At 49.3% G+C, this 27801-nt stretch overlaps 1 protein-coding gene across 3 annotated transcripts in view; it reads left to right on the top strand.

Moving 5' to 3' along the window:
• Syndig1 (synapse differentiation inducing 1) overlaps positions 1–27801 on the top strand; it is an 81896-nt gene that overhangs the window by 9802 nt on the left and 44293 nt on the right. The gene's annotated exons all lie outside the window — the stretch shown is intronic.

The raw sequence follows: 27801 nt of genomic DNA, 5'->3' as shown, positions 1-27801 counted from the left end.
TGATGAGTCCAGTTGGAGCCCAGAGCCACAGCATGGGGGTTACCCGAGTACACTGGCCTTACTGTGGGTTCTGGTCAACATTCACCTGTCGACAGGAGAAGAGTCAGGAGGTGGATCAGCAGGCGACTGGGTCCAGCCTCCCCGCAGTGTCCTCTGCACACCCCAGTGGCTGCTGGGAAGGTCAGTCATAGGGCCATGGTCACCCAGCATCACACTCAGTGTGAAGTCCCTGTAAGTAGCTAGGCTTTGGAAAGATGGGAATGGAGCCTCCCGAAGAGACTTGGGTTTGTGTTAGAGCAATAGGCAGCAGTTTGACGTCTGAGCTGTGTCCTGCATGTGCCGTCAGGAGCCGGCCCCCACTGTGGCTCTGAGCACCCAGCAGCTTTGGTGGGGGGAGAATGATGCAGAGAGGCTTATGTGGCCAGTTGGTGAGAAGACAAGTGGACATACACAGTGGTGGGCATTGTGTCTCACAGAGGTGACCCCACAGCTAAAGCCCTGTGCCCACCCTGTTTTATGCAGAAGGTCCAAGAATGGATCCAGGCCTCTGCAGGGCCCCAATGGGAGCCAATCAGGCCTTGCCAGGAGCAGGTGGCACCTGCAGAGATGGGATCTGGAGAATCACCAAGGGGGCAGCATTAGGTGAACTGGGAATCCAGGTTGCAGCCAGGCTGGCAGAAGGTGACCTCAGGCAGAACTCAGCAAGCCTGGCAGGCCAGACATCAGAGGCACAGGCACTGTGACCTTTCAGAGGTGTGATGTTTGTAAGAGGGCTGAGGAAGGACACAAGAGGAAAGTGAGGACCACACTGCAGACAGTGGTGACCTCAGCCTGGGTGGGGCAGGCTAGGCTCAAGTGGGTGCTGGAGATGGTCATGGGTACCTGGGCTACCAAGGCTCAGGAGAGGGAGAGAGAGAAAAAAAAAAAAACAGGGCAAGACTGTGGGGTATGGGTTTGTGGGCTGGGCATGGGATCCAGGGACACATCGTACAGCTCTATGTGGTCACTCACTGCACTGCCTGGGACCTGGATGGCAACAGGGACAACAGGGCTGGGCTGCTGTAGGAGCCTGCTGTGCAGAGGAGGGGCCTGGACTGCAGACCCCATGCAGTTCTTTGTTTACATAACTTTCATTGATCAGGTTTACATAACTTTTCATTGATCAGGACCCTGTGTCAAGAATGTCCCCACCTATGCTGGTCCTGGTGCTCACTATGCTTCTCACTGTAGAGATTTAAGCTCAGGCACTGTTGTGGCTTGTATCTAGATGTCCCCCAAAGCCTCATGTGGTCACAAGTGGGGAGTTTCAAGGTGGGATTGAGGGTGTCCCATGCTAGGTCTACACGTAGCACTGCCCAAGGGCAAATATCCTGGATGGAGTATAAAGAACAGAAAGAAACTCCTTTGCTATTTCACTGTTTTGCTGCTTCTTGCCTGCCCTGCCATGGACTGCTTCTCCTCAGCAATGGCCCTGTGCCATGCCATCCTGCCTCAGAGCCAGCCAACTATGAACTGAAACCTCTACAAACTGTGAACTAAATAACCCTTTTCTCTTTTAACTTTGGATGTTGGGTGTTTTATCTCAGCAATGAGAAAAGTAACTAAGACAAGCATAGACATGATATCCAGATACAAAGGTCACACTTGTTCCCACACTGTGGCCTGAACCGTCATACCCTTAATCCTCAAGATGAGTGAGGATTTCAGGACCTGCCTGAGGTCCCCTTCTGCCAGCCTGGCTGCAACCTGGATTCCCAGTTCACCTACTGCTGCCCCCTTGTGAGTTTTCAGATGCCTGTTGATGTGGCACTGAGTTCAGTTAGACCAGGATCCCAGCCTGTTGCTGACTTGCTGGAGGCCAGTGCAAGAGCACTTAGAGATGACCCACCCTGATCCTCAGTCCTTTGTGGAGAGGACAGTCACCTTGGTGCCACCCCTGCCCTGCCTGTGTCTTAGGACAGGCTAGTTTGTAGGCTGAATCCATTTCCTCCAATTCCCAGACCATCCAGCTCTGTGTTGGGTGAAGGCCAGGAAGCCAGGAAAGTCACCTGGGAGGACACAATCAGAGCAACTCCGTACACTACCTTCCCTGCGGACTGCAGCATGATCTCCCTCTCAGATGATTGCAGCACCTGGAATAAACACATCAGGGAAGCCCTCTACACTAAGCCAGGGATTTCTTTGGGCAGAGTCAGGGTCAGATCCTGGGATTTGGACTGTACTTTCCAACCCATACAAAGGGAATAAGATGACCCTGCCACTGTTGAGGGTGACAAGATCGCTTTGGGCACATGACGATGGCCTGGTAAGTGAGGTGGTTACTGCTTCCTGTTCAGAAACTGTGTAGCTGAACATAGCTCAGGGCCAATGAGTGGCTGATCTGAGCAGCAAAAAAAGCTTCCCTGCCATCTTTTCACGTGGGTCTCAGTGTGCTTGTCTATTTCTGCCAGAAAGCCAGCTGGCTTCTGCAGGCTTGCACTCAGTCTGTGAGTTGGTCCAGAAGCATTGCCATCCTAGTGCTAAGACATTTTCTATCCACGAATGTGGATATCTCCCCATCTACTTAGCTCTCCTGCCACTTCTCCCAGTGGTGTCTGGCAGCTTTCAGCTTATGGATGTTTCAGTTCCTTGATTAAATGTATTGCTAACTTTATTCTTTGTGCTACTAAAAGGAGTTTTCTGTGGTAGAATAAGTGAAAGTTTTGGCATTGGCCAACCCAAGTGTGAAGGTTCCTTAGCAGGTTTGTAGCCTTGAGCCAGGCACTTTCTCAGTCTGTTTCTCAGTCTGAGAGAGTCACCTATGGAAACAACGTTCCACTGTTGCAGTGTTATGTTGGTATAACATTTCCTTCCCACAGTGTTTTAATGTTAGTATTATAATGTTGCAGTGTTATGATATTGCTACCTTAGCTTTTTTCCTTCTTTTACTATACTTGGAATAGATGATTTGACATGTAGAACATCTTATCTTGACATGAAGACACAATGTCCCCTGCAGAGTTTGGGGAATTCTGTTTACGACTGTGTTATAGATATTTAAAATATCTTCTCATCCTTATTTTTATGAGTGATAGAATTTTTATTCATTTCTTCTCAAGTATTACCCACTGCTACCCCCCAACACACAAACTACTAACAAGCCTTCTTGCTTGGATTTCATCAGCCTGGGCCCAGCTTTAGTGGACTTATTAAATTCTGTTTCCTCTTTGAAGCATCACTAACACAATTCACTTCATTTGCTATCTGGCTCTAGCTTGTATTTGCATAGAAGCATGGAATTTTACCTGATAGCACTGATTCCAGGCCCTGTAAATCAAATGAGTTTTTTTTCTCTTTTTTAATTCTGTGACTTTTTAAGTGGTGAGGAGGTGCTTCATGTTCAGGACAGGACAGGGCTGGCCCAGCGGGAAGGGGCAACCTGCTCTCCCCTTGTGCCCCTGGCCTGCACCAAACCAACAGGGCAGTGAGACCTGATGGTCTTGCAAAAGCATAATCTCCTCAGGGACATTAAATGTCTGCCCCAGAGTTAAAGAGATGAGATTTTAGATAACCCTGGGACCACTGCTGATAAAAAGGGACCTGAGCTGGTGAAGAATCTCAGCTGGGTTGGAAGAACTGAGTTTAGCTGCTAACCCCAGCTGCCTCACTGCCTCCCACCCTCGTCTGCCACTCAGGAAAGGTTGCACCTCTTCCATAACACCAGGGCAGGGACCATACAGTCTTTGCAGGACACCGGGATCCAGGCTCTCCTTGCCTCCTCTTCATCCAGGGGCTCCACAGTGCCTGAGGGCACTGAACTCATAGTGCCCAGGAGGAATTGGTTTCACAGTGAGGACCTGAGCTCCAGGTCGCCTCCCTCAGCAAGGAAGTAAACACTCAGGCATGACCCAGACCACCAGGAGCAAAGAGCTACATAGGAAGGAGGAAGAGATCCCCAAAGATCAACAAGCACAGAAAAAGAATGGGTGCCCTTAAAAAAAGACCCCTGTGTCTGTCTGCCTGGGTAAACAGTGCCTGTGCGTTTCACCCAGTGTGTCTGTGTATTTGTATGTGCTTTGCTCTGTGCATTGTATGTCTATTCACAATGTATTACAACCCTCAAAGTGATTGTTCCATCAAGACCTGAAGACTGTGCTTATCAGTCTGTGTGTCATCTGGGGAGCGCTGACCCGGCTCATGCTCAGGTCTAGGCCACATCTTCATGGGTGTGAGATGCTGGCAGCAGAGCTGAGGAAGGCTTTCCTGTGGGCCAGCAGGGCCCCAGGTCCCACTCTGAGGCTCCGGCTCGCGCCGACACTAGCATTGACGTGCCCCAGTCAGTTAGCTCTGTGATGGGCAGCCATGGGCTCCTGGAAGTGGTGGTAGTGGTGACAGCCACCCACCCACCAGGCAGGAGCCTTGTGCTAGGAATTATAGGGGATACCACACCAGTGTCCCATCTGGGGAGCTTCATGCACCAGAGCGAACCAGGCCAGTGCCCAGGTGTAAATCCTGGGTTCCCATCCCCACAGCGTCGCTTTCAGCTGGCACCTGAGCTCCTGCTTAGGGCTCATCCCATCCTGGGTGAGCTGCCAAGGCAGAGGGTGACTGTCCCCTGGGAAGCCTGGGCCACCAATGGGCAGAGCTAGTGGACAAAGCCACATCACCCTGCACCTCGTGCATCATCATCACAGGCCCTGTGGGATGGAGCCTGCGGCCTGCAGCAGGGCCCAGCCTGGCACCCTTCTTCCCTCCTTGGAGTCACTGCGCAGGGCTTCCCGGCACCATCTCCTGCATCTGCAGCTGCACATCAGCGGCTTCTGCCAACCCTGAACCAAAGCATCCAGAAAACCTCAGGCAAAGCTCTTCCTTATCTTCATTCCCCAAGCAAGACAGCAGCTACTTCAGAACACCACCTTAAATCCCTGGAAGCCCTCAGAGACATGCTAGGCTTCGTGAACACTGCCCTCCTTCCAAGGATGTGGATATCCAGACTAGAGCATCCCAGCAGTCCTGGAAGCAGCTTTCTCTGCAGTCTCCAGGGAGTGTGGTGCCCAGAATGATGCCCTCTTGGGGGCATCATTCCGTATAGGTGCAGGAACTGAGCCATGTGTGAACTCTGACCAGGGAAGGCATGGAGCAAGGGTCCCTCTGTCCTGAAGAGGGCTGTGTCCCTAGGAATATGTCCTCAACATGCACAGCTGAGCTTACTGAGTCAGGGTGTCCTGGCCTGGTCAGGACAAGTTATACCAACTCAGTATCAAGCCTGGGGAGAGTCCCTCAATCCCCTCCCAGCAAGGTCTCCCTGCCGACCACTGGGGGAAGAAGGTGATTTTGAAGCAATCACTTCTCAGACCCAGCAGCTCATTTAATGACTGAAGAATAGAGTTCTTCCATGGATAGCCCATCCAAATCCTTCTTATAACATGCTGGCTCACTCTCCAGGTCAAATGTAAACCACCATGGCACTTGGCAATTTGGCCTCAGGGTTAAGGTACAAGGGCGCCCAAGGTAAAGTAGGAGTGCACCCTGATATATCTGAAAGGCCCATTCACAGTCCTGTCTCCTTGTTTGTATGTACTCCACCTTAAGCTTTGACAATATGCAATCTTTAATGGAAATGAACTTTAACAAAATCATATCGTGTGGTCATTAAGATGCCACAGCACGATGCTTGCATGGTCAGGATCAGAGCCAGGTCTTGAAGCCTCATCTCTGCCGGTGAGCACCCAGAGCCAGCACCTTTCTGGCACCATGCATGGGGGATGAAGCTGGGAAGAAGCCATCCATCCAGTGTCTGGATGTGAAGGATCAGCGGAGTCATATCATCTAGCCAAGGAAATGGAGAGAGGGCTAGCAAGAGGGAGCTGGGTGCTCCATCCCCGCCACACACAGTGATGCCCAGGCAGGCTGTGAGCTCCACTGGGAGGCCGCAGCAGTGTGACTCAGCACCCAGGTGGTAAAAATAGCCCAGGGCCCTAGAACTTCTGCCTCTGCTCCTGGTGGCCTCTGCTCCTGGAGGTCAGGAGAGGGTCCTGGCTCTGCAGACCTTTCTCTGCGAGGGACTCTGCCCATGTGTGCTGAGGTTTTGGACAGTGGCTCTTCTGGACCTGGCAAGCCACATCCACAAGGTGCAAAGGCCCCAGAAACCACAGGGTCTGGGACCTGCAGACCTAGCATGTGGGGCAGGAGCAGTGTTAGCATAAGGGACGACTTTGGCCAGGGGACCCAGTGTCCACTCTGGGCTTCTCAAAAGCTGAGCGCTGTGCAGCCCTCGGAAGGGGTTCTGGGAAGAAGGTGGCCAGCCATGGACTCATCCAGAGTCACTGCCATGGGCAAGCAGGCATAGCCTGCTGGGCTCAGGACTGGAGCAGCTGTTTGGGAACCACCCCCAGTGGGGGCTGCTGAACTCACCCATGGGACTCTGCAGCCATCAGTGCTGCTCAGGCCTCATCTCCTCCTTACCTGTCAGTATCAGTTTGCTGTGTGAGCAGGGGACTTGAAAGAGGCTGCACGGAGCCCACTGAGACTCGCATGACTGAAGCTGTCCCGGGCCATCTCTGCACTCACAGCTGTGGGTACTGAGCTCGACTCTGCTGCCACCCACAGACAGTGGGGCAGCTTGTGGGGGAGAGATGCCCACCACTGCTGCAGGGCACCCAAGGACACCAGGACACCAGGACCCTTCATGCTAAAGACAGAAAAGCAAGACAAAGAAACTGAGAACATGACTGGGACTTTAATCAGGAAGTGATTCTGCCCTCTGTTGTCCCATAGAGGGACCCAGAGAACTAAGTGAATTGAGCCAGACACAGGCAGACCTTGCACTGCCTTACCTGTATGACAACGGGTGTGTGGGGTCCTCAGCTCTCCGAACACAAGATGAAGCAGCAGCGAGGCCACAGAGTGCTTGGGGTTGGGGGATGCACAGAGGGCAGTGCTGCAGCCCAAGGGATGGGAGGGTAGGTGGTGACATGAGACGGCATGTTCATTTGGTCACAATAGCGTTTGCCTCTCATCTGAACTCACCCTATAGCAGAGTATGTCAGTAAACACTAGGCCGATGGGTTTTGTAGAAACTGAGCAGCAGGGAACAGAGGCCAGCAGGGATCAGCTGTGGTGTCCACTTTCCTTGCTAGGACTCAGGATGGGCTCCCCTTGCCCAGAATCCATGTCTCAGAGATCCCTGGAGGACCCTGGATGGGGCAGCCAGTGTCTCTGTGGGAGGTGCCCTCAGCAGGCACAGGAGAGCCAGAGTCCAGGGCCGCCACTGCAGGCAGGACTGGGGACACGAGAACTCCGGGGACACTCAATGGGGGTCTTAAAACCAAAACCAAGGACAGTGATAAGGAAACAAGGGGAAAAGACACACAACAGAGGTGAAAGGGGCTTAGATCAACACCAAAGGCACACACAGGGCAGGTGGAAATTAATATCAAAGGGAATAATATTTAGATGTCAGACCATTTAAAAGCTCCTGTGAAGAAAAAAGTGGGTGAAATAAAAGATATTTAAAATAAATGTTGAAATGAACAAACAGAAGCCTAGAGCCAGCAAAATTAAAAGGAAAGCCTGGAAGTTAAAGATTGTACATTAAAGCAAAAATAAAATTCAAATGAGCATGCAAAGTTAAAACAGGACTAGAAATTGGAAATAAATATAGTTCTTTAAAAAGATTTTTAAAAAGATGAAATTTCACCAGCGCCCACTCCACCTCCCTGCAGCTCAGACCAGAACAGTCACGAGGAGAGGGGTTGGGAGAAGCTGGGGCTGGGACCACACAGAGCACTGAGCTGGTCTGCGAGATGCTTGTGTGGATTCTCAGACATCCTGGGCTAAGGCCATGTGATCCACAAGGAGGCAACAAACAGCGTGCAGATCTTTCTGCAAGGAGCACTGTACCCTGTGCAGCTGCCTGGCACTCAGGGTTGAGGGCACATAGGGTAGCGGGCCTGTCTCATTTAGGCTCTGGAGGCATTCAGTGCACACACACATGCATGATGCGGTGTGTGTGTGTTTGTGTATGTGTCAAGTATTTATTGTTAAATCTTGGAGCTCCAATTCCCCTTGAACTGTTTTTTCTTCTTTTTTGCACTTCTACTTGGAAGGTTTTTCTTTTAATATCATTAGTTATCATTCTTAAAAATTTAATATGCATTTCTTATAGTGTAAATTCTAGAGTTGATATTGTCTTCATCCTTTTCCTTAATAAAGATCTTATAATCCTTTTCTACATCATTGATCATATTTCTAATCTTTCTTCCTTTTAAATCATCCCCTTGCTGTCATTATTGTTTTCTGTTATCAATGCTTCTAGAAGGTTACCCACGGTCTACACTTGCTTTCCATCCTATGTGTCATATTTACTTTCTGTGATCAGTTTCTTTGTGTCTGGAGAGCATCCTTTAGTAGCCCTTTTATGAAGCTCTGGTAGTGATTCATTTTCCCAGGCTTTGGACAAAAGACTTTTATTCTTACTGGTGCATGATAGCTTAGGTATAAAATTCCAAGTTCAAAGTGCTTCCCAAAAACTTTGAAATTATTTTTATTTTTCTATGGTTTCTGTTGAAAAATTTACTGATGGCCTTCTTTTTCCTGTGGGGAATCTATAATTTTTTCCTCTAGTTTGGATCACGGTTTTGTGTTGAGTGATCTCTGTAGGACACGCAGGAGTGGGATAGCTTCCCCCCACCAGCTGCCCTGTATATGCCCGTCTGCAGGTTCACAGTCTGACACACCCCCAAGCCCTCCAGACTTTGTCCCCATGCTAACGTCCTCCCCTTTCTCTGAATCCCCAGTCTTCCTTTGGTGCTTCTGTTTTTATCTGAGGCGCATACCTGTTTCTGTCTTCCAGCCATGCATCTTCAGGTCCCATCTCGTGCTGAGTGTGCTGTGGTGTGTCTATTCTGTGCTGGCCTCCTCAGACATTCATCTGCTTATTAGTTCATCACCATGTTCTGCTTTTACTCTTGTGTTTATGTGAGGAAATTCCAGACCCACATGACGTACCAGGCCTTCCAGAGCCCCGCTGCTGGCTATGCCTTGCTGCCTGCAGCCCAGGGTGTCCAGCCAGCACTTTCACTGGAATGAGGACTCTGAGCTCCCGTGTTTCTGTGGGGTCTCAGCTCTGTGTTCTTTTTAGGGCCTATCTTCCCCTCTAGGTGGCCACTGAAGCCCAGGCTCCTTCCCTGAGGCTGTGTCAGCATTGCTCTCAAGCTTCAAAACTGCTTCCCGCCTTCTTTCACCTTCCTCGTCAGATTCCTTGCCCGCTTCTACCCTCAGCTCTGCCTTTAGAAAACCCCCTGCTCTAACACAAGCATGTAGGGCTCAGCTTCAGAAGAATCAAGTCACTTAGCAGCATTTAAAGTGGTTCCTCCTGAAAATACAAAGAGGTGGCGATGCCAGGTTTCAGCAGACGGATGCAGACAAGGGAACTCAGGCTGTCTGCCTGGCCCTGAGCGCCCACTCACGTTGGCACCCAGGGCCATGGCCCTCATGACTTGAGGCTTGCTGCCCAGGAGCACCCCAGGGTCAGGAGGGACAGGTGGGGCTGAGCTCCGGGAGGCTGGGCACATTCTTGGCAGGCAGAACAGGGCATTCAAGAGCTGAGTCCTGTTTGAGGACTCACAGGAAATGCCCCTGGGCCCCTGGGAATCTCTGCCCAGATTCAGAGGAACTGAGGGGCTGGAACACTGCTGAAGTGGGGCTGGGGCTACTCCTTGGCTGCATGCTTTTGGGTGCAGATTCACAATTGAGGGGATTGTGTGAATCTTGCAGGAAAACTGTGTCAGCAGCGTGTGTGATTTGCCACTTCTCACTTCCTGGGGCTTAGCTGACCCTGCAGGAAGAGAAAGCCCCCAATGCACTGGAAGCTCAGTTCCCGTGAGGCTGCAGACATCGGGTACCCAGGCGCTGTCCAGGACCCAGTCTGGAGCCTGGAGCTCTGAGTCACAGCCCAGCACTGTCAGAGGTGACTCATGCTGTCTCCTCACTGGAGCCTGTCTCAGCTCTTCCCTACTCTTTAAAACAGGCCTATAGAATTCACCAGGAAGAAACCAGCTCCCACCGCTGACCATGAGGACTGCCCCACTGCAAGCCCTGGCTGCTCCTCAGCTGGGTCACAGACATACTCTAGGAACAGCGACTCCCTCCCTGCAAAGCCCTGACCTTCACCAGGCCTGGGAAGCCATGGCAGGTGTGCAGGGGATTGCTGCAAAATAAATCTTCGATTCCAGCAGAGGAGGATGGGGTGGAAAGTGACTCACATCTCTTTGCCTCCTCAGTGAGACGCTGATGAACTAACTTCTGCTGCTGGATTTTTTGTTTCTCGATCTGAGTGGAGTTGTTCCCACGAAGATCCGAGAAGGCAACTGAGAGTTTATTGGGCTCCATTAGAAAGCAGTCAGATGCAAGGCTGTGCATGTGTTTCTGGGTATTTGTGGCAGAGAAATGGGGTAAAGGCACCACCTGTGGAAAGCCTGCTGTGTCTTTATGCTCTCGGTTCATTTCAGATCTGAGGTACGGTAAAACCTGCAGACGGGGAAAGCTCCCCCACAGCTTGGTGCTCTGTGGCAGCTGGACAGACCTCCTGGTGCTCCCAGGTGTGTGTGTAGGGCAGGGACCAGGCTCATATGCCTTGAGCACACACTGCCCTGGGCCACAGCCCAGCCTGCGTGTCTCTAATAGATCAGCAGTGACATGTGGGGGCACTGGCCATAGCTATGATGTGGGGGACCAAGGTGCTCACCTCTGCCTTCCTATGGGATAGAGAGCTGGTGGCCCCGGGGCCCGATCTGCACCATGAGGCTCCAGCTGAGCCCAGCTGCATGGGACCATTTGCTCTAGGTAATTTTCATTCCCTGCAACCCTTCCTACTTGCTGGGTTTCTCTGTTTCTCTCCCTGTCACTGTCCCTCTGACTCCTTACACATGCACACACCCCTCACCACCACCACCACAAACAAGGGATGCATTTGCTAAATGATGTCATCAAGCAGCAGCTGATTTTAATGAGAACTGGGGAATACGCACGAATAACCCAGTTAGCAACCAACCCGAGAGGGCCGGGTGCATAGGGGAGGAGACCACACTGCTCGCTCTGAGATGTGCATCCTCCTCATGTTTATAAAAATTTCCAAATTCTTAAATAAGGATGCACCTTGTAATCAACAGTCGCTTCTGACACTCAATGAAATATGGTAAGGTTGTCCCTGAGCGTATTTTTATATATGTTGGCAAATCTAGGTTACGATTAACTGTGTGAAACACTAATTATAACTCACTGTGGGCTTAAATATGTGTCTTTAACATCTATCTTTATGCTTCTACTAGTGTAAAATTATGTATATTATTATTTAGAGTAGAATTAAACTGGCAGTATTTGTATGTAATTTTTGCTATGCTGGATGAAACCCAGGGCCTCACACATGCTAGCCAAGCCTTCCACCACTGAGCAGTGCCCCCACCACACACACACACACACACACACACACCTCCCTCCATATTCATTAAAACAGGGACAGGAATACTACATTGGGAGATTGCAGTCAGAATTTATGTGCCTTAAAGGTCTTATATTTTCCAGAAGAAGTAAAAAGTACTTTATGCAAATCCGTGTCCCAGGCTTGCATTTTGAGGAAAGTTATCTTTCCACCATTGTAAACACACGTACATAAAGTCCACAGTGCTGATGCTTTGCGTGACAAGTTCCATAGCATTACATTCACCCCCACTGTGCACAATGCCAGCTGCCACCCTCTCTCTTCCAGTACTGAGACTGGAGCCCTTGGGCTCCCACCTCCCTCACCTGTGACTTCCACCTCTCACTGTGTCATGCAGAAGCCAGGTGTGCGGCATTTGTCCTGCCCCTGAGCGCGTTTGCAGAATTCCTCTTCTGACAACACTGGGAGGTTTCTCTTCTTCCTTCTTCCCTTCCTCCCTTCCTTCCTCCCTTCCTCCCTTCCTCCCTTCCTCCCTTCCTTCCTCCCTTCCTCCCTTCCTTCCACCCTTCCTTCCTTCCTTTCTTCTTTCCTTCTTTCCTTCTGTCTCTCCTTCCCAGGCTGCTGTGGCCAGCTGCTCTCAGTGCACACTTCCTTGTCCTCACCTCTTCTGCGGTGCCTCTGGTGTCCCTACCCCTTGGGTATCCCGCTCTCTGTGAGCCCTCTGGGTGTGGTTGCTGGCTCCCAGGATGGCTCAGTGTCTGGATCCCGAGGATCCTGGACTGTTTTCCATTTAGCCAGTCTGGTCACTTTTGGCCAGCTACCCATGTGGTTGTTAAAATGTGTTTCCTGTGTGGCTATTCTGTCTGAAATAATAGGGATGTATTTTAAAAATTATATAGTACACAGAAGAAAATGTATGCCTGTCACATGAGCTCCTGGCATAATGGCTCATGTCCTCAACATGCTGCCCAAGGCATCCTCTACCTGCCTCCCCTTGGGTGGGGCCACTGTCCTGAGGCCCTGACTCCAGAGCCTCCACCCCACCCCAGGGTGCCTTGCTTTGATGGGTAGGGGCTGCTGGCTGAGAATCTGGGCTCTGTCCCATCTGGGAGTGCCCCTTGGCCTCAGGGCTCAGCCACTCTACACAGTCCACAACTGGTTACTGTCATCCCTCCCCGTGTGCCCTCACACATTCCTTCTGGTCTGCTCCCCTGCACCTGCAAGGTCACTGACCCCAGAGGGGGCTCAGCCCTGTGCAGTCAGCCCAGCCAGGCTCTAGGCTCTGAAGCTCCAGGGCCTCAGCAGGGCCTGTGTAATGGTTTCTGTGAAAACGCAGGACAACCTCAAAAGACACTGGCCCAGGTCTCAGCCTTTGGGAAAAGCCCGCTGCTTCTTGGCCAAAACATGACAGTGACAATGAGAACAACTTTGCAGGACTGGCAACCTTAAACATCTGTATCTGTTAAACTATTACAAATGTGTGACTACAACACTGTGACTGTCCTACTGCTGTGATGACAACACTGTCACCTCTGTCCCAGCTTCCAACATCAAACCAGAGGAAGGAAACTACTCAGCACTGCTCTCAGAAGCGGGAGCTGCTCTTCTGCTTTGCACTTGGGCCCAGAGCCCTTGCACACTTTCTTGACTTTCTGGGTATCTTTCTGGGTGTTTCTGCACAGCCTTCTTCCACTGCCCTGTCTGGCAGCATTGCCCTTGGTGACAGGTGGCCAAGGGCAACAGATACTAGGTGGCTGTGAAACCCTCACGGCTGCTGCAATGGATGCATTCCTCTGAGCAGACACCAGGCGCGGGCTTCCTCCAATTGGTTTCTCTCTTCCCTGGGGAGCTGCTTCCGTGGTTTCCTCTATCACCTTTTTCTGTAGTGTCTTTGAGCTACACGTCCAGACAGGCAGCACATGAGGTAAATGCTCTAGCTCCCAGAAGCGTGTGCCGCTGTCATTGTTCTGCTTCCCTTGTGGCTTCTGTCCACTCCCATGGCCTTGCTCAGGTGTGGGATCTGAAGGGCTCCTGCTGCCCTGTGAGGTATTCTCTTTGTCTACATGGCATTCTATGCTGCTGGAGCATGGTGCCGGCTGCTGAGGTCTCCACTGGGCTCCAGCTCGCAGGCGCCGCCCACCCTCTTGCTTCATTTACCACGACTCTTTGAGACTCATTTTCATTACAGATTTTGCCCCAGTTTTCTCTTGCTTTAGGCAGTTCCATCACTAACATTCTAACGAGGTCATGCAGAGGGCGGGAAAGTGACACACACCTGGTCCTCCTCTCATGCCAGAAGGAAAGTAGGGCTTTGTCATCTCTGGGTCATCCTTGCTCTCACCTCAGTGCCACTTGTTCTCTCTCTCTGCCTGTTCTGTTGTAAATTCAGATGTTCGTTCGTTGCACCTCAACCTTTCCCTGATGCCTGCGTTCATGGCTACCCTAAGCTGCATGCTGGTTATGGCTTCCCCGCACCTCTGGGCTTTGGTAGTTTTTGGTCTCATTCAGTCCCCAGAAACTTAATGTTTTGTCATGATTCCTCTTTCATCCAATGCACATTGCATTCTTTCTGCTTTATTTCCAAGTGAATTTTTTTATTAAGCATACCAACTTTTGCATTACTTGTGGTTGTTACAGAAATGGTCTACAAGATAGTGATTGTTTGAAATTTTCTGAACCTCTGTGACCTTACACTGGATGCATTTTTGAAAAGCAGTGGGGACAGGGGGAGAGGAATCTGTATTCTCTAATCATGGGTGCTGAAATGTATATGTGCTATTTTGATCAAAATTATTTGTTCTGTCTTTCCTATGTGGGGCCTGTGTGTGTCTTACTTAACAGTCCAGAGTGTCTGAAGTTCCCTGTTGTGCTCTCTCTCTTCCTGTGAATTTCCCCTCGCGTGGTGCAAAGTGACGGCACACAGCAGAAGTGGATGCAAAGCCTTGAGACACCCTGGCTGGTCCCCTGCTCTGCACAGTTGCACCTCCTCCTCCGAGCTCCTCCGCCACCAGCTTTCCTTAGGATTCTCCTTGCTTACCGATTTTCCATCTTCTAGTCCTGTGTCCTTATGCGTTGGGTACACTTCTGGACTGCAGTTTGCCTTTACTGGCAATTTTAATTAATTTGTCCCAATTGTGAACACTGATGTGTTTCTTTGTGACTGTTCTGTCCTGATTGGAACAGGAACTGTTTCATTTCTTTCCTGGTGTTTTTCACTGGGTCGAGGTTTCACTTTTTGCTCAGTTGACCTCATGTCCTCTCTGCCAGTGAGGGTGTGGAGGGGGAGAGTTTCCCCTTATTTGGTCACCACCCCTAGCTCAGCACAGGGACCCCAGAATCACATCTCCCGACTCACATGCCATTGTTTTCCAGGGCTCAGATTTTTAATGATAAGCTTACAACTTAGACGTCTTGCAGAGTTGTGGGCCCACCTCCCTGCCACCCAGCAGAGATGCTTTCTTCTCAGGAAATCCCTCCTGAGTAGGCTCAGGTTTCTCCATGGTTCTGTGGGCACTGCATCTCTGAGAGGAGCTGACTCCCTCTGCTGCTGGCCCTGCTATTTGTCCTTGTGGTCCTTCTTCCCCTTTCCCCTCCAGCAGTTTTCCCAGGGGTGCTGTTCCCTGCTGTCCCCTGGATCTCTGCTCCTCATGAAGGTACTGGTCCTCCCTCAGGCATCCCATCTTTCCCCTGCACCACTCCTGCCCTCCCTGGGGTCCCAGGGATATGGTTGAGCGTCTTACTCTATAGTCCAGACTCTCAGCAAGGACTGCTCTTCTTCCTCTGTGAACCAAGCCGGCCTCCCTGGTCTGTCTCCAGCTTACATTTCTTCAATGATTGCTGTTCTGCCACTTAATTATTTAGGGGTTTTCTTTATATTTCAACAGAATTTGTTTCATTCGTTGAAACACAAACTATTTTTGTGCATTATTTCTGAGAGTCTCTTGTTATTGGCTCATCTTATAAAGAGTGGTTGAACCTCTTGCTCTCTAGGCATATCTGAAGACTTTGGTGGCCACAGCCTTGGTGGTTTGTTCTTTCCTACTGAAGGACCCGCACTGCCTGGATGCACCCACTCTGTCCACAGTGGCCTGTCGCTGTTGTCTTAGTCTCACCCTGTGTTTCCATGTGGGAGCTTTTTCTTACAAAGTTTTAATGCTACTTCTGCTGGCAGCCTGGGCTTATCCCTCTGGGGGTGCTGGAATCCAGGGGTTCTCAAATAGCAGCTAGACATAGTCATTGGACCTAGTGGGCCTCCTCAAAGCAGGCATTCTGGGGCTCCTCTCCACCCTGAGGGGGAAACCCTGGGCCCAGTGGTCCATGCTTACACTGTGCTGGTGACCCTGGTATACACATCAATTTGAGCACATTCCTTAAAGAACCTTAGCTGAGAGCAGGAGGTCGGTGTCAGGGCCCCATCATGGCTCTCCCACGAGACCATCTTGCTCCAGTAACCTTCCAGGGGACGGGGCAGTCTCTGAAGATTATTTCAAACTGGCAGTATCTCAAATCATACCTAATCTAACGCCAAATTTTGTACAAGAGAATCTTTCAGAGCATCATACTGGGCATCTTTAATACCCAAAGTAACATTTTGTCTGTTGTTAATTTCAAGATTTTTTTTTAATCTTTGGACGTTCGGGGTCTTTTTGAGCACGGTGAACATGTTGCTTTATAATCTCTACCCGGCAGTCGGTCAGCACACATGGTCATTGTGGATATAGTTTGTAATGCTTTCCTCAGCTTTGCTTATTGCAGCTTAATCTTCACAGGCCTAGTGTTTGTCTTCATTTCTTTTTGATTCTGTAAAAATACCACATACTGGGCAGCCAGCAACAACAGAAATGCCTTTCTCCTGGTCCTGGAGGCTGAGGAGTCATCTGGCTTGATGTCCAGGAGGGCCACTCTTTGCTTCCAAGGTAGTGCCTTGCTCCTCCAACCTCCAGAGGGGCCAAATACTGTGTCTCCACCTGGCAGAGGCAGAGAACAGAAAGCAGCTAACTCACCCCCTTCAGCCCTTTCAAAGGACTCCAGTCCCACCCAATGGCCTTGCTGCCCAATGCCATTTCTGTGGTAAATGCTGAGCTGAGGATGGAGGAACACATTCCAAGCACAGCCGTACTGTTTCCGACCCTCTGACCCCAAACTTGGGATCCTTCTGACATCTGTGGAGATGCGGTGAGCCTCACTCATCGGAGTTCTCAGCCTGAATACTGCGCTGCTCCAGGCCCTGGGTGTGAGAACCCCAAAGGTGTGGTCTCAGGCTTCCAGTCAGAGGTTCTTAGAGACAAGCCCCTCAGCCCTGCTCCAAAATTGCAGACATCTTGTTTAACATGGATTTTGTCCTAAGTGCCAGACTGCCTGTGTAGGGAGTGTTAGAGGGGAGAACACCAGGCAGGCTTCCTGTCTCCCTCCCTCAGTGGACACTGACCAGAGTTCCTGCCTGTCTAGCACCACCCTCGTCCTTTAGGTCTTTGACAGACAGAGCCCCTGCATGCTTACACCACGTCAGTGTCAGTGTTAAGGACAGTGGTGGCTTTACTTGTACCAGGGGTGCTGTCGTTCTTGGTGGTGGTGGTAGCTGTGGTGATGGTAGTGACTGTGGCATAGCTAGGATGATCGTCAGCAAGCTGTAAACTTCCTCGGTAAAGAGCCAACCAATAAATATTGCAGACTTCTTGTTCAATGTGGATTTTGTCCTAAGTGCCAGACTGCCTGTGTAGTGAGGAAGCTGCCATAGATACATGTGAATGAGTTATTGTGGATGTGGTCTGATAAATTATTATTCATGGATGCTAGTACTTGAATTTTATGTCATTTTCATATGCCAAGAAATAGGCTTCTCTTCTTCAACCACTTGAACACAAAAATCACTCTCAGTTTGTGAGCTATTACGTGTGTTTAACCTGTGGGTTTAATTCAGCCAATCCTAGTGATAACAATATCAATAGTGGCGGTGGTAATGATGGTAGTGATGGTGGTAATGGTGATGGATAATGGTACTACTCATGGTTCTAATACCCTTCGTGTTAGTTGTAGTAACTAACTACAACTGGTGGTGGTGCTGGTACTATCTCTGGTGATGATAATGGCAGGACCCTTGGTGGTGGTGGTGATGGTGACAGTGATGATGGCGGTGGTGGTGGTGGTAGTGATGTTGGTGGTGATGACAGTAATGATAGTGTTAGTACCACCTCTGCTGATGCTGCTGGTGTTGATGAGGAGATTTTTGGCTCTGGTTGTAGAAAGAACAATGCTGCTGGTGGAGGAGATGGTAGTGTGGTGGGGCTACTAGTAAAGGAACCACTCCCCTCCACATTTTCCCTAATGAATGGAACTAGCACATGTGGAAATCAGTATGGAGATTTCTCAAAAAACGGAAACTCCATTGGACCCAGCTATGCCTCTTCTGTCCTGAAGGAATTAAAGACATCAGACTGTACTGATTCATGTTTGTAGCAACACAACTCACAATAGCTAAGCTCTGGAAACAGCCCAGATGCCCAAAAACAGACAAATGGATAAAGAAAATGCGGAATCTATACACAAGGGAATTTTACTGAGCCACAAAAGAAAATGAAATCATGTCATTTGTAAGAAAATAAATGGAACTTGAGACCATAACGCTAAACAGAGTAAGGTGGAAGCAGAAAGTTAAATATTGTATGATTCCACTTACATGAGAAACCTAAAATATAAATAGATGGGTGAATAAAATAAAGGGCAGATGGCAGGAAACGAGTTGAGGAAGGATGGAGTTCCAGGAGGGAGATAAAAGGATCAAAAATGATCAAGACATGTTGCGTGCATTATCAGTTCCCCAAATAGCACTACTCTGTATTGCAAGCATATAGTAATTTTTAAAAATTAAAATTTTTAAATCATTAAAAAAATAAACAGTATCAAATTAGAGCATGCCATCTACATGGATTGAAACATGATGCTGTGCCCTATACACATGCACACAGACATGCAAGGGGATGGGGGAAGTGGAGACTTATAAAGCCTGGGATCACACTGTCTACTGCACTTGTCTGCTCAGTAGGTCAGATGAGGAATCTCACAGACAGGGTTCCAACTGGACTGTGACTGTCCCCACTGCAGGAAGCACTAGGCCACCAGGAGGTTGCAGGATGACTTAGCATTTTGCAGTGATAATGTGCCATTTACATGCTGAATAAGAACAACAGGTCTAGCTCTGAATGCTTCATTTACCATCTCCCTGCCGAATCACAGGCTTTTTCTCTGTGTTTTTACTGAAGGAAATTTTGATTGTTTTGATGAGGTTTTTGCAAAGCACTCTTTTCTTTCAACACTTGGGCCCTGGCAAAAACACGCACATCTCATTTGCTAACAGGAGGGAAGCATTGCTGTCTCCACAAAAGCCTGCCAATGCTGGAGCTTGGAGGACCCCACACCTACCATGCTCCTGATGCTTAGCCTAATGGAGCTTCATGAGAAGGGATTAGAGGTGTGGGGAGCAGTTGCTGATTGCCACATACCCACGCCTGCCTCAGCCCACCTGCACCTAGTTAGACTTCTTTAGTTCTTATCTCATTTTCTCGATCCAGCTTCATCCTGTGGGAGCCAGTCACTCTGGAGATGGTCTCTTAATGAGACTGTTTGTGTTTGGCCAATGAAGTTCCTGGCCTCAGAGGCCATGTGCTCATGAGGTGCTGTTTGTAAGACACTGCAACCCCATGTGGAGGATCACTCGCCACAGCATGGCATTTCTCCTTGTGCAGGGTGTTGGGTGGAGGATGGTGAATAGGAGAGAAAAGTTTACTAAATCTATAGTTATTCACAGGCTCAGAAAAAAAGGGAAAACTAATCTGAGAAAGTTTGGGTTCAGCTTGTCTGCACTTCCTGATTGGTGTACTTCTTGGAAAATATAGCACCCACAGCACTGATTCCCAAACCTCCCATTTCATGGTTCTCTGGTTCTTTCCTGAGAGCAAAACACATCAGCTACCAGGTAAAGCAAATGCAGCTTAATGGTTCATGCCAAATAGCTTCAGGCCAGGCAGACATGTCTATGCCACGGACATAGGACTGGACCTGCAGGAGAGGCCGGCATTCTTCACAGAGCCTGCTCCATGTGGCTGCCAAGGAGATGGAGCGGTAAATGGTTCTCATCGGCCAGATTCTAAAAGGACACTCAGCTACACAGAAACCTCCACTAAGTGGGTGTCAGGGTCCTTCCATTTAAGGGACAGAAACAAGACTTAGCCTGCAGTGTCTCACAGAGGGGAGGGGCTGGGCCTGCAGTGTCTCACAGTGGGGAGGAAGGCTGGGCTTGCAGTGTCTCATAAGCGACAATGGCTCAGTCTGCAGTCTTTTCTTCTTTCAGAAAGAAGCAGAAGCCATTTTCAGTGTGTTTTTCTGGCCTAGCCAGTGCCTCACAGATACCATATCTGTGATGTCTGTGACCTCTGCACTGGCCCTCACAAGAAATGCTGTCTTCTTATAGCAAAAATGTCCCTGAGGTTTTTTTCTTTTTAAGGCAATTTTATTGTCTCACTACCTGCCAGGTGAAGGCACTATTTTTACCATAATTCAGCTTAAAAGATTCAATCAGAATTAATCAGGAATTACTTGAGTGTTAGAGACAACATCCATTACTCCCCCACAAGGGAGAGCGCCAAAGAGAAAACCAATATCAAATGGTTAAATATTTTTCAGCCATGAAAAGAAATTGAGAGCTAACACCTGCATGGTGAGAGAGAATTGCTGCCAGCCTGAGGCCCTGCTGTCTGCCATGGTGAGGTGGGGACAGGGCCAGCCTGAGACCCTGCTCTCTGCCATGGTGAGAAGGCCACAGTCATGCATTAGGGCTTAGTCCCATGCATCTCTCTGACTGCTGAGTCTCTCTCCTACTTGCATTTGAACCAAACACTGCTCATTTAGGGGCTGTGGAATGTGAGACACCCCAGGACCATTCCCCCAGCAGAATCCCGCAGTTACTGGGGCAGCCAGGAAACCTGCTTCCCGGCCAACAGGGAGGGAGTCCTCTCTGAGGGCAGAGACTGACACAGTCCGAATGCAACTTATCAATTAGTGAGGAAGAATCTCTCTCCTGGGACCCAGGATACGCAGCCGCATGGCCTGCATCCCCTCCCTGTAATGAATCAGCTTATGCATTTGCAGGGAGGATTAACTGCAGCTGCTTTGTGTTTTCCATTGTAAAATGCCACAGGATACCCTCCAGCTGTGGCAGGCCCTGTGTGCAGACAGACTCATCCCTTCCCGCAAAGCCAGCCAGTGCTTCCTGAGGTTACACTCGGGCTCCTGGCTGTCGTCCCTGCAGAAGTCGTGGCCATGCTTCGTAGGCGGCAGGGAGGTCTGTGCCTTGGGTGTGTTTTGGTTCTGTGCAGATGGCTAGGAGCACAGTACCAAGGCGGGAAAGGGATGAAGAAAAGAGGACGTTTGGCTCTGTCTGAGCCTGCAGAGCATCAGGGATGGAATTCTCATTGCAGAATCCTGAGGGCGCTGTGTCACCTGATGGGAGACAGAACTGTGTGTCATGCATGTGTCTGTGTTCATGGCTGTGTGTGTGTCCTAGTCTCTTCCTCTTCTTACAAAGCCACCAGGATTCAGTCCCAGGAGGCCATCCTGGTGACCTGTCCAACCCTAACCACCCACAGGCCCCATGTCTGGACACCACAGTCAAATCAAGCCTCCTCCTCCTCCCTCTGAAAATTCATTTCCACCTGAGTTCCAGGTAGCACATGATTCCCTAACCAAAGTGCCCGTGCACAGGAATCTGGGAGCAGGAGGCAAGGAAAGGGAAATGACACCCACCCAGCATGCCAATCTCTGAGGAGGGTGCAGGCCACTGCCCAGAGTGCCCTGCTGAGCATGTGCCTCACAGTTCTTACCTGTCCTGGCTGACAGTGCACCAGGTCTACACCATTCTGACCAAAGCCCACCCCTTCCTCTGTTCTGTGGCTGCTGTACCAGCAACAGAAAGGGTTTGTACTGGTGGTCAGGACTATGAGTGCCAGGACGTGGGCAATGGGTGGGCGGTATGGGCATCTGACCCACAACTGCCAGCCCAGGAGGGTGCTGCCTACAGAGAGCCAGAGGACCACAAGAGCCAGTCCTGAGGTCCAAGCTGGATGCAGCACCAGAAGACATGTTGGAGCACGTCAGGGCACTCCGTGTTCAGTGCACTAGTGAGTTCTCCAGTACTAGTCAATATGCAGGGTACTAGTTAGATCTTCAATATACTAGTCAGTGCATCAGGCAGTGGTTAGATTTGCATGCAGCAGTTAGCACTCAGGGTACTGGTTAGATCTCCATGCGCCAGTCAGTACTTTGGGCACTGGTTAGATATCCATGTGTCAGTTAGAGCTCAGAGCACTGGTTAGATCTCCATGCAGCAGTTAGTGCTTAGGGCACTGATCAGATCTCCATGTGCCAGTCAGTGCTCAGGACACTAGTTAGATCTCCATGCAGCAGTTAGTTCCTTGTGCACTGATTGACTCCCTGTGCTCCAGCTGGTGTTCACCTGAACTCGATGGGCCCTGCACACTTACAGGATCCTGCAGGGTGTCAGGCCAGCTGAACAGCAGGGGACTATAGTGTCAGTGGCCAGCCCTGCAGCACCCTGTGCTTTCCTTGTCCCTGTGTCCACATGGCACAAGCCCATCAGTGCAGTTTGGGGGCTCAGCGTGTGCCTGGCCTATACTGGACCTCTCTGCTGCCGCATATATCACCTCCTGGCTGAGCTTCACCCCCCCCCCCCCAACACCTGAACATCTCTACATCTGCTGGTGACTGTTAGTGAAACTATTTCCTGTAGACAGCCTCAAACATACTCAAGACCAGGCCAGCTCCTCAGTGTGGACCAGTGCCCTCCTCCTGCCCCTCCCCCTAATGCAGATGAGTTTTAGGGAAGTCCCAGGCATTGTGTTGTCTATACCATGTGTAAATGCTCTAATGTAAATCTCTGAAAAGTAGATAGCTTTTCTTTTTGTACACTTTATTTTAGCTTAGTTTGAGATTTTCCAATTTTTATTGTGTTAAATGATAAGCAAAATATGGTCTATACATGCAAGGAAATAGTACTTCAAAAGAAGGCAATTCCTACACTGGCCGCAACCTGGACAAATCTTGCGGACTTTATGCTCAACAAATCAAGCCAGTAGTCATACAAAGACAAATACTGCATGATTCCACTTAGCTGAGTAAGCTACTTAAAGAGGCACAAACGCTAGAGGCAGAGAAGGATGGTGGTTGCCACAGCAGAGGAGAAAGAAGGGAAGTTATTATTTAGAGGGGACACCTGAGATGCCTAAATATTTTAACTGTTGCATTGGCTTTTCCATCACTGAAACAGGATATTCAACACCCACAACTTAAAGAGAGACAGGTTAACTTACTCACATTTTTGGCCCATGGTCAGCTGGCTCTAAGGGAGGAACATCACGGCAGAAGAGTGTGGTGGAGCAAAGATACTTAGATTGTGGCATCCAGGAAGCAGAGCTGGGAAACAGCAGCAGAGAGCAAGGGGCTAGGGGCCAGACGTAGACCCCAGGGCCAGGCTTCTATACCCCATCTAGAAGTGGGCTCCAATCTGTCTCCAGAGCAGATCCCAAAGTCAGTCAAGTTGCCCTTCCCTCCTAACTGCCATGACTATTGTGAATAACGCTCACATGAAGGTGTTTGAAGGTACAAACATCTCTTCAAGACCCTTTCTAGTATCTTTGAGAGACAGATCACATGGTAGTTCTGTTTTTAAACCAGAGAACAGAGCATCCACAGTTTTCCACAGTGGCCGTGGCTGTACCACGCTGCATACATTAACAACTCCAACAAGTTCTGGTTCTCCTGTGCCTTCATCAACACCAGTTAGTGCTGTTTTCTGACAGCACCTATCTTAACATATGCAGTGGCAGGTAGCTTGTTGTAGTGTTGGTTAGCACTGTCCTAAAGATCAGTCATGCTGAGTGCTTCCCACCTGCTTCCTGGCCATGTGGGATGTACCTGCTCAAATCCTTTGCCCACTTTAGAACAGGATGCTGCTGTTAAGATTTAGGAGTTCTGTATGCATCCTCAAAATTAACCCTTTACCCAAGTTATGACTTCACGTATTTTCTATGGATGGCCATTTTATTGGTTCATGCATCCTCTCTTTAATGTTTTGCTCTGTTTTCTTTTGATGTGCAAAATGTATACATTTCCACACAGTTCACTTGTCATTACACTGTTGTTACTTACACCTTTGATATCATGTCTAGGAAATCACCAAAACATTCAATATCTTGCTGCTCTTGCCCTATGTTTTCCTCTAAGAGCTTTAGTGTTCTAGGTGTTATGAATATTTAATCCTTTGTGAGGTGCTTTTCACTTGTACTGAGGCCCAACTTCTCCCTGCTTTAATCATCGAGTTCCCAGTATCTTTTGTTGAGCCCTTTGCTCTCCGGCTGGCCTTGGCAGTCTTGTCCAGAGTTACCTGGCCACCTTCCTCCTAGGTTCTCTGTCCCACGTTCACACCTGCCTGTCTGTCTACCAGCCCACCCCGTTTTTGATTAATGTAGTTTTACCTAAATTTGAAACCACAAAGCATGACTCCTTCAGCCTTACTCTTTTTCAAGGTTAAAATTCCATGTGAGAACCAACACGAATTTTTCTATTTCTGCAAAAGACATCACTGGGACTTTGGCAGGGATTCTGAGTCTGTAGATTGCTTTGTGAGTGTAGTTATCTTAATATTGAGGCCCCAGTCATGAACATGGGACCACTTTGCATTTATTTATATCTTTAATTTCTTTCAGCAATGTGTTGTTGCTTTCACTATACAAATCTTTCTTCTCCCTGGTTATTTCCTAGGTATTGTGTTTTGTTGGTGAAATGAAGTTGTTTATTAATTTTCTTTCCAGATTGCTCATTGTTGGCGTATAGAAATGAAAATGATTTTGTGCATTAACTTTATGCCTGACTTCGCTAATTTCTCTGGTTCTGTTTTTTTGTATGCAGAATCCTTAAGGTTTTGTATATTTCATCTGTGAACAGAGATAATTTTACCTCTTGCCATCTGAATTGTTTGTCTGTGACTTATTCTTCTTGCCTAGCTCCTCCACCTGGACCGTCCCAGGCAGTGCTGGATAGGAGGGGCACAGGCAGGGGTCTGGTTTCTGGTTCTAAAGGACAGTCTTCCAGGATTCTCCATGGCGTGCCACATTAGCACTCCCCCCTGAGCTCCAGCCTTGGCCCCAGGTGCTGGATATTGTTGGAAGCTTTTCAGCATCACTTGTTCTGTTCATTGGCATGCCACATGGTTGGTTTTCACATGTCAGGTCATCCCTGTATCCTGGACATAAATCCCACTTGGTCTTGATGCATGTTCTCTTGCGTCTGCTGCCACATTCAGTTTGCTGGAACTGTGCAGAGGACCTCCCAGTGTGTGGAAGGATTATTGGCCTGTGGTTTTCTTTTCCTGTAATGTTCTTGTCTGGCTTTGGTGTTGGGTGACACTAGCTTCACAGAGTAAGTCAGGAAGGATCCCTCTGCTCAAGTTTTTTTTTATCAAGTTTGAGAAGGTCAGTGTTAATTCTTGAGTGCTTGGTAGAATTCACAAGCAAACAAGACTGAGAGAAACCTGTCTGGTTCCATAGGCTCCCTTGACTCTGTGTCCAAACAGCAGTCATCATGGAGCTGCAGGGACCTTCAAGTGCTTTCTTGTTCTATGGTTCCATCCTCATAGCACCCTGCCCACAGCCCTAAGATGCTTTCTAGTAAAACTGGGGCTCAATCCCCCAACTCCTGACTCTTAGCGTGGGCTCTTGACACTGCAGCAGTCTCCCGACAAAGGAGGATGTGTTCGTACATAGTGTAAAATCAGTGCTGAGGATGTCACGAACCTGCTCTTGTTCACGGTCCCTGTCAGTTTTCTTCTCCATTGCTGTTCATCTAAACATGTGTATGTTTCTGGCTCTCCAGGGTCTCAGTGCCAAGACCCAGAAAGAGACTAACAGCTGTAGAACTGAGGTTCAGGGCCAGGGGAGCCTCTACACCATCTTCTCCAGCAGACAACCATGGGCGGGCTGGTGACCTCCTGTGGCCACCACCTCTGCCAGACTCCAAGATCAGACTTGAAGCTCACTAGGAGGAGGCTGTGTGCTCGACTGTCCACACAGCCCGGAAAATGGTGTAGAGAAGCAGCACTGGACGCACAGAGAGTTCAAGACAACATGAAGGACTGAGCAGGAAGTGTCTGGCTGTAGCCACTGGTTCTGAAGATCACCAACTGAGGAAAAATGCAAAACATCTGTCAGAAAGATGGGTTCTGGGGACCTCCTGGGCAGAGCATGGTCTGCCTTCACGCCATGTCTGTGGCTGTTCTCTGGGCAAATCTGAGGGGACAGACTAAGTCAGGGACGGGCTCCAAGCAGCAGGAGCTGCGGCACCCATGGAAGTAATGTGCTGGTGGGATTATGGTTGAAGATGACCTCGATGACTGGCTACACTCAAGAGATAGCAGGGTACTGCCACAGCAGACAGGGATCTTGTCACCTGGACTTCATTGATGCTACCCAAACTATGCTTCAAGACAAAAAAAAATATTATCTGAGAATAACAGAGTATGTTTATGCATGTACAATTGCATTGTACTCAAACCCACTTCCAAGTAGCTAAGATGCACTAATAAAAATAAACATACAAAATGTTTTTCATAGATGAACTGGGTGAATTACAGGTTGAGTATTCTTCATGCAGCATGCTTGGGACCAGAAGTGTGTCAGGTTTCCAATTCTAAGGGTTGGAATGTTGACATGTATATAATAAGGTATCCTGGGCACAGGTCCAGTGTGAACAGAGGCTGTGTCCCCACGCACATGATAGCCACATTCTCTCTGCACCTGGGTCTCTACTGTGAAACACAGCAGATGCTAGGAACACTGAGTCATGGCTCAGGTGTTTCAGGCCACAGAACTCTTTGGGTTTAAGATGTTCAGCCTGCATCTATCAGAATACCTCAGCAGAGAGAAGTAACCAACCACAAAACCAAGCAGCTGGTGCAGGAGGCCAACGCCTCCTTTCTCCACTACAGGAAATCACTGTTCTCCTGAAGCAGATTAAGCTGCAGAGATCCTGTTAAAATGCAGATTCTCAACCAAAAGGGTCGTAAATTCAAGCCCATCCTGGACAATTTAACAACTTGACGAGACGCTGTCTCAAAATAAAAAAGTAGAAAGGGGCTGAGAATGTAGCTAAGGCGCTGGGTTCAACCCCAGAACACCTGCCCCCTAGATGCGGATTCCAGTCCCGGAGCTGTGGGTCTCTTAGAATGCTGAGGTCAGGCCCCGAGTCTCGTGGCAGACATGCGCTCCACCGCAGAGTTGCACCCCATCAAGCAAGTGGGGAGACACTGAGTGACTGGCTTCACAGCTCTGTGAGCCAAACTGCAGGCAGAAAAGAGGACATACTGGCTGAGAAGGTACCACAGGCATTGGCAGAGAAGCTGGAGACAAGGTGAGAGCCACCAGCAGACAGTTCTGTCTGGCTGGGTGAGAGCGTGAGACTCCGTGGAGGAAGTGGGATTTGAACACACCCAGTTATGTGTGCTTTGCAAGAAATCAACAGCTCCTGTGGTGGGAGGGAGGAGCTCAGGGTAAGACACAGAGCCAGCTCACGGTCACCGCAGACTCACGGAGCACCCTACTAACATGTGGTGTAGCCAAGTCACACATGCACTGAAAGGCATCACTCAAAGAGCCCGGCTATGGCTTCTCTGAAGAGGATCAGATCACGTGGAAGGAGGCGCTTCGCCAAGAGGGATCACTAGCATGACGTTCATGGTGTGTGCAGACCCCTGACTGTGTTCAATTAACATCCACCTGCAGAGCCTGAGGCTTCATAGCCATGACCACAGAGAAGGCCCTGTGTTCCTGACCTCTCTGAAGCACACGGTTTTATGTGACACTACTCACTTGCTCCGTGTGCCTGCAGTCTGAACTAGGTGTCTTCAAGGTTCGCTCGGATTTCTCCCCCTCTCTTTTAGTCTTCCCTAAACTTTATTGTATCACCCACCACATAAGCAGTTCTAAGTAATAAAATGCTTACATCTTATAGAAAGCTAGAGCTCCAGAAGTGCTGAAGATGAAATGTCTTCATGTATAATAGTTATTAACTTGCATGTAGAGCAAGCCTGAGGAAAATCATTTGTTACTACTTCCCAAATCTGAAGTTCTGGGCTCTGTTCTATTATCATCATCATCATCATCCTTCTCCTCCTCCTTCTCCTCCTCTTCCTCTTCTTCCTTCTCCACTTTTCTCTGTCTCTCTCTGTCTCTTTCTGTATCTGTCTCTCTTTGTCTCTCTCTCTGTCTCTCTCTGTCTTCCTCTGTGTCTGTCTCTCACTTTCTCTCTGTCTCTCTGTC

The sequence above is a fragment of the Cavia porcellus genome, unplaced genomic scaffold (genome assembly GCF_034190915.1).
Source record: "Cavia porcellus strain 051 isolate PalLab524CR breed Dunkin Hartley unplaced genomic scaffold, mCavPor4.1 scaffold_5, whole genome shotgun sequence".
Taxonomy (NCBI): Eukaryota; Metazoa; Chordata; class Mammalia; order Rodentia; family Caviidae; genus Cavia; species Cavia porcellus.
This window is presented reverse-complemented; position numbering and strand designations above follow the sequence as displayed.